The sequence below is a fragment of the Temnothorax longispinosus genome, unplaced genomic scaffold, assembly GCF_030848805.1.
Source record: "Temnothorax longispinosus isolate EJ_2023e unplaced genomic scaffold, Tlon_JGU_v1 HiC_scaffold_606, whole genome shotgun sequence".
NCBI classification, from domain to species: Eukaryota; Metazoa; Arthropoda; class Insecta; order Hymenoptera; family Formicidae; genus Temnothorax; species Temnothorax longispinosus.
In genome coordinates, this window is record NW_027270458.1 from 1 (window position 1) to 5761 (window position 5761).

Sequence of the window (5761 nt, forward strand, 5' to 3'; positions counted from 1 at the left end):
TGAGTTTCCACTGAGCGCGTCACGCGTCGCGTCGTCACAAGTTAACCAATCAAAACATCCCATTTCATTACATTCTTGTGACGAGATCGAAATGGGATGTTTTGATTGATTCAACTCGGACGACGCGACGCGCGACGCGCTCAGTGGAAACTCAGCCTAAGGCTGAGTTTCCACTGAGCGCGTCACGCGTCGCGTCGTCACAAGTTAACCAATCCAAACATCCCATTTCATTACATTCTTGTGACGGAATCGAAATGGGATGTTTTGATTGGATGACGCGACGCGTGACGCGCTCAGTGGAAATTCAGCCTTAGGGTGCGTTTCCACTATACGCGTCGCGCGCGCGTCACGACGCCGCGTTATGAGTTAGGGCCGATATTACAGTCTCTGATTAACGTGATTTCTGATTAAACTCACTCTTCGTCTCTTTCTAGGGGGACAGTTAGAAAGAGATGCAGAGTGAGTTTAATCGGAGAATCACGTTAATCGGAGACTGTGATATCGGCCCTAAGGCTGCGGTCACATGATGCGTCACGCATCACGCATGACGCATCATGTGACCGCAGCCTAAGGCTGAGTTTCCACTGAGCGTGTCACGCATCGCGTCGTCCGAGTTGAACCAATCAAAACATCCCATTTCGATCCCGTCACAAAAATGTAATGAAATGGGATGTTTTGATTGGTTCAACTCGGACGACGCGATGCGTGACGCGCTCAGTGGAAACTCAGCCTAAGGTCTCCGCTCTCCACGTGACCAACTTGAAACGCGGAATTTTCAAATTGCTGAAACTTTAGTTTGTATATTAAAGCTGCGTTTCGATAATTACTGTCAATACCGAAAATCTATATTGTAGGTTAGTTACATAAACTATAGATTTTCAGTACTCGCACTTTATTTTAAATAGTATTATTAAGGCCGGTATTTATAGTCGATTCTTATATTTAAGACCATCTTAAGTACAATCTTAAGATGTCATTAACCAATCACAGGCCGGTATTCATAGTCGGTTCTTATATTTAAGACCGTCTCAAGTACAATCTTAAGATGTCACTAACCAATCACAGAGCCGTATTAGCATCTTAAGATGTTACTTAAGACGGTCTTGAAATAAGATCCGACTATGAATACCGGCCTAGAGCCGTATTAGCATCTTAAGATATTACTTAAGACGGTCTTGAAATAAGATCTGATTATGAATACTGACCTAAAGCTCCTTGCACGTTTTGATTGGATAACTCATGACGCGGCGTCGTGACGCGACGCGCGACGCGTGTAGTGGGAACGCAGCATTACGCGACGATGTCGCTCGTGTATAGATGTGGACTATTGTGGACATCCATTTAAAGATGGCCGCGCGGTGGCCGCCCGATCATTGGGTGCGTTCAGCCGATACTCCGCTAGCCTAGCAATCGTGAGCAGTCGCTCGTTTCCTCTCCTTTTAATCCATTGGGTCAAAGGAGAGGAAACGAGCGAAAACGAGCGACTGCTCACGATTGCTAGGCTAGCGGAGTATCGGCTGAACGCACCCATTGTGTCGCGTCGATCTGAGGCGCGTGACGCGTCCTGCGGGAGTTCGGGAATCGCGGAGCCTCAGCCCGACGAGGCCGGACCGCCGGCGGAGTCGCCGGACGTCGTCGTCGACGCGGGCATCCTCGGATACGGGTTTCGATACAGCGCACGCGAGAACGAGAACGGCGGCTCGCGGCCGCCGGACGATGATCTAACGTCTCGCGTGTGTGTGCGACGTGTGCGGTACCATGAATTGTCATCAGATACTGAGCGGCGCCTGTAATGCGGGCGATCGCTGCTACGCGGTCGGCTCCGTCGAGAGAATATCCTTCACCGTAAGTGCCGTAAGACTCCTCCGGTGACGGTCGGCGCGTCCTTGGCGATCGGCCAGCCTCGCGGCCGGAATTTTGTATGTGATTGTGATCGCAAAGGTCAATACACACTCTCGCATTATGGAAGTCAGCTGATCGAATGACGCTTTGATTAGGCGTGCGAACGTGGGCCGTTCACGTCCCACGAGTTCACGGTTTTTTTTCAGTGAACGACGAAAACATATACTACTTTTTGTCATTCTACATGTCGTATCTGATATATTTTCTTATGCGTTGTGGATTAAAATATTGATCTTTTGTGCTAGTATTTCGCAATTAACTGTCGAGTTGTTAAAAAACTTGATTTTTATGGAAAATAGTATATAAAGTGATAATAGTCATATTATAGATGGAAAGATAGAATCGAGATTTGATAAGATAAGAGTGTGATGACGAGTAAAACTATTTGAAAACATGGAGTTGAAAAGTACTTGACAGATTAACTATGGTCTATACGTTCCATTCAGGCGTACGCAGCTGGCTGCAATATTGTGATTTTGGCCAATAATTTCGAACAAGTTTAAATAATTCCTGGAGCTGTGCATAATTACATCAGGATCAGCTGTCTGGACTGTAGTACAAATACGGGAAAAATAGCTGCAGCCTATGAAAACCAAGTCTGCATTTTCGAGCCAACGCCGCTTATACACAGCACCTGTTCACATGTATGTATCAGCTCTTCTCCCCGTTTTACATTTTTAGATGCGTATTTAAGAACATGTTTAAAAAGATTTTTACTAAATCTTTTCTAAATGTTCTTTCATAGCAATTAGAATACAGATGAGTTCAAACAGAAAGTCTGCAAACAGAATCGAATATTACTTCTTTATCATGGAATTTAGAAGGAACAAGATTGTTAACAGGCGGCGAACTGTTACAATTATGGCATCAAAATATCATGCCATTTCAAGAAGAGCACTGTAAGTTTAATCTCTCACAGATCTTTTATTCTAATAAAATGATATTTTAAAATGAATTGATATTTTAAATAAATCTTGTATAACAATGGGAAATTATTTTTAAATTGTACTAAAATATACCGATATTTTATGATGAGATTTATATTCCATTTGCGTGACATAAGATATATGTTTTTTCTCTCTTATGAGTATTTAATACTTGATTAAAATTTCAAAGTCTTAGAATTATCGTATTTCTCATTACTATGCAGCAATATTACCTACAGCTACAAAGCCGAAAACATTACAAATGGAAGAAGTCGTCACGGCCGGAAATAATCATAATGTTACAGCAAATACTTCTCAGGATTGTGAGTTCATTCTTTTCGAGAATGGACGTTTAATGTTGAGATGTCACTTGCATGTTAATGTTAACATATCACAGCTTTATTAACTCACTGCATTTGTAATTATGGAGAACCATCACCTGCATATCTCATCCAATTAGAATGAGTTAGACAGTCGAAACAAATGCATTTAAATAAATTCAACAAAGTTATTTTTGTAACTGATGCTATTGCAAATTTTGATTGAAATTTTGATTTTGTTATATATACATATAATAATTGCAAACAGATAAAAATGGATAATTTTGATATGATTTAAAAACGCTTTAAAAACACTCATCCTTATGCTTGTCACATTGAACATCTTAATTTATACATCTAGATATTGCACGACATGAGTATGCATTATTATTGTAAAGTTATTACAAATAATTATAATTTTATACAAATGATTAAGATGTCATCTCTTATATTATGAAGATGCTATTAAATATTGAGCTTTTTTTATTTGAGTTCCAGATATGTACATTTTATTGTGTCCAGAAACAATTTTACTACATTGTTAAAACAAATTTATTTTTTAACAGCTGGTACGGTGACGTTCTCAAGTGGAGGGGAAGCTGAGTCCTGAGCCTGGAGATACGTCTATTCCAAATGATCCAGGCGGTTGGAATTGCGTATGGAAGTGTCGTACGGCTACACCAGTTCATCTTATGAGTTTTAGCCCTGACGGCACTCTGTTTGCAACAACAGGAATGAATGATAGATTGGTCAAAATATGGTTCGAAAACAAACAATGTATGTAATTTTACTAAATTATTTAACTGATGGTCTTTCTACAAACAATTTCCACAAACTATGGATTTATTTTTTGTTTCTAGTATTTCCAGCAAGAAGCATAGATCATACAAGTTTTGCACAGTCCGTGGGAAGTGGCAACTTTAGATTTGTTTATGTCGCACATCCGCGCGCTGTAACGCATCTATCTTGGCGCAAGACAAGTAAATATATGCCAAAGTAAATAAACCGATAGCGGAATCAAATAATAACTGATATTTGTGAAACATAACAAGACATAACAAGATACTATTCTATTCTAAAAATATTTTTTTTTACATATTAAAATTTACACAAATAAGAAAAGAACCGTAATGATTCTTTATATAATAATATATAATAAATATACTATTCATGCTTCTGCGAAAGAGGATTCTGCAGTAAAAATATTAACAATTAATTTATATATATTAAATAATATAAGCAAATGATATTTGCTTTTAATAATCGTCTTTTCTTTTGTCATAAATTAGAGACTCTGTATCCAATATGTTGGTCACATCGTGTCGTGATAATATTTGTCGAGTGTGGGCAGAAACGATACCACCTGAGATCGAAGGCTTAGCTAATATGAGTCAGTTTGAAGGCTCCGATAGGCATGGTCATCATGGCAAACATCGTCATCATCAAACATCGATTTATGCAACGACTGAAACATATAAAGTACAAAGAACATAATATTTCTTATTCACTATTTTAAAGCATAAAGAAAGCTCTATTTTTACGATGCTTATGAAATTTTAAAATAAGGTGATGATACATAAAGCTTTCTGTTTATAGAACATGTTTTCATATTCGGCGACATGCTAAGCAGCAACATCAAGCTGGCCATACAGCACTGACTTTACCAACGCTTCCATCTACATATTCTGTACATACACGATTTTCATAATAGTTATCAAACTTCTGGTCATTACCCGGGAATGCATTTCCACTTGGCAGCCAGTATCAACGCAGAAACTGGTATAGTATTAATGTTTATTATGCAATAGATAAAGTAGGATAAACATTATTTTATTTTATTTTATTTTATTTTTTTTACTTTAGTATTATATTCTTCTAAAATTATTGAAATATTGGTAATCGTCAGTGGATAGTATACGTTCATGTTAGAGATATACCACTAGTACCAAGCCTAATTACTGGAGACCCTGAAAGAGAACCGAATTTTATTCTACACTGGCTAAATAACAAAGAAATGCACTTTACCATGCAAGCCGAAAACATACTGCAAAAGTTAACTCGTAAAGTAGTGGAGAAAAAGGAAGGTTTGCAACATCAAGAAGCTGAACATGTGGAACATGATTCTGAGGATGAATGTACACCAAGTATGCATTTAATTTACTCTATTGCGTATTTTGTGCGCTGGCCCTTAAGATGCTAGTACGGCTCTGTGGCCGGTATTCATAGGCATATACGCCGTAACCGATACGTTTCTTGTGCGTTGAAGGCTTCCACACACACACTTCCGTAACAGTAAGGTTTCGACCAATTGCGTTGCTCAATTCGGCCATCAATAACCGTAAAGCCCGTATCAGACTGCGGATTGAGATTGAGATTGGATTGAAAAATCAATCAAAATAGAGAAAACTGATCTCAAGTTTAGTAAACTTTGCTCTGATTGGTCATATTTCAATTCAATCTCAATTCCAATCCGTAGTTTGATACAGGCATAACCGGCCGAATCGAGCAACGCGATTAGTCGAAACCTTATGGTTACTGTTACGGAAATGTGTGTGTGTATATATATGTGTGTGTGTGTGTGTGTGTGTGTGTGTGTGTGTGTGTGTGTGTGCG

General features: G+C 38.9%; 1 long non-coding RNA gene across 9 annotated transcripts; it reads left to right on the forward strand.

Annotated features, from left to right (window-relative positions):
• The first annotated feature begins 1389 nt into the window (after nt 1-1389).
• On the forward strand, nt 1390-5207 carry LOC139824841 (uncharacterized). Of its 9 annotated transcripts, none has more exons than XR_011735310.1 (9): nt 1390-1845; nt 2231-2546; nt 2648-2801; nt 3053-3151; nt 3715-3925; nt 4009-4128; nt 4438-4627; nt 4745-4927; nt 5012-5207. It is a non-coding gene; the product is annotated as an uncharacterized lncRNA (long non-coding RNA). The 9 variants fall into 9 exon arrangements; XR_011735308.1 differs by having other exon boundaries at nt 1391-1845; nt 2349-2546; nt 4009-4144; XR_011735311.1 differs by having other exon boundaries at nt 1394-1845; nt 2349-2546; nt 3068-3151.
• Nucleotides 5208-5761: the final 554 nt, after the last annotated feature.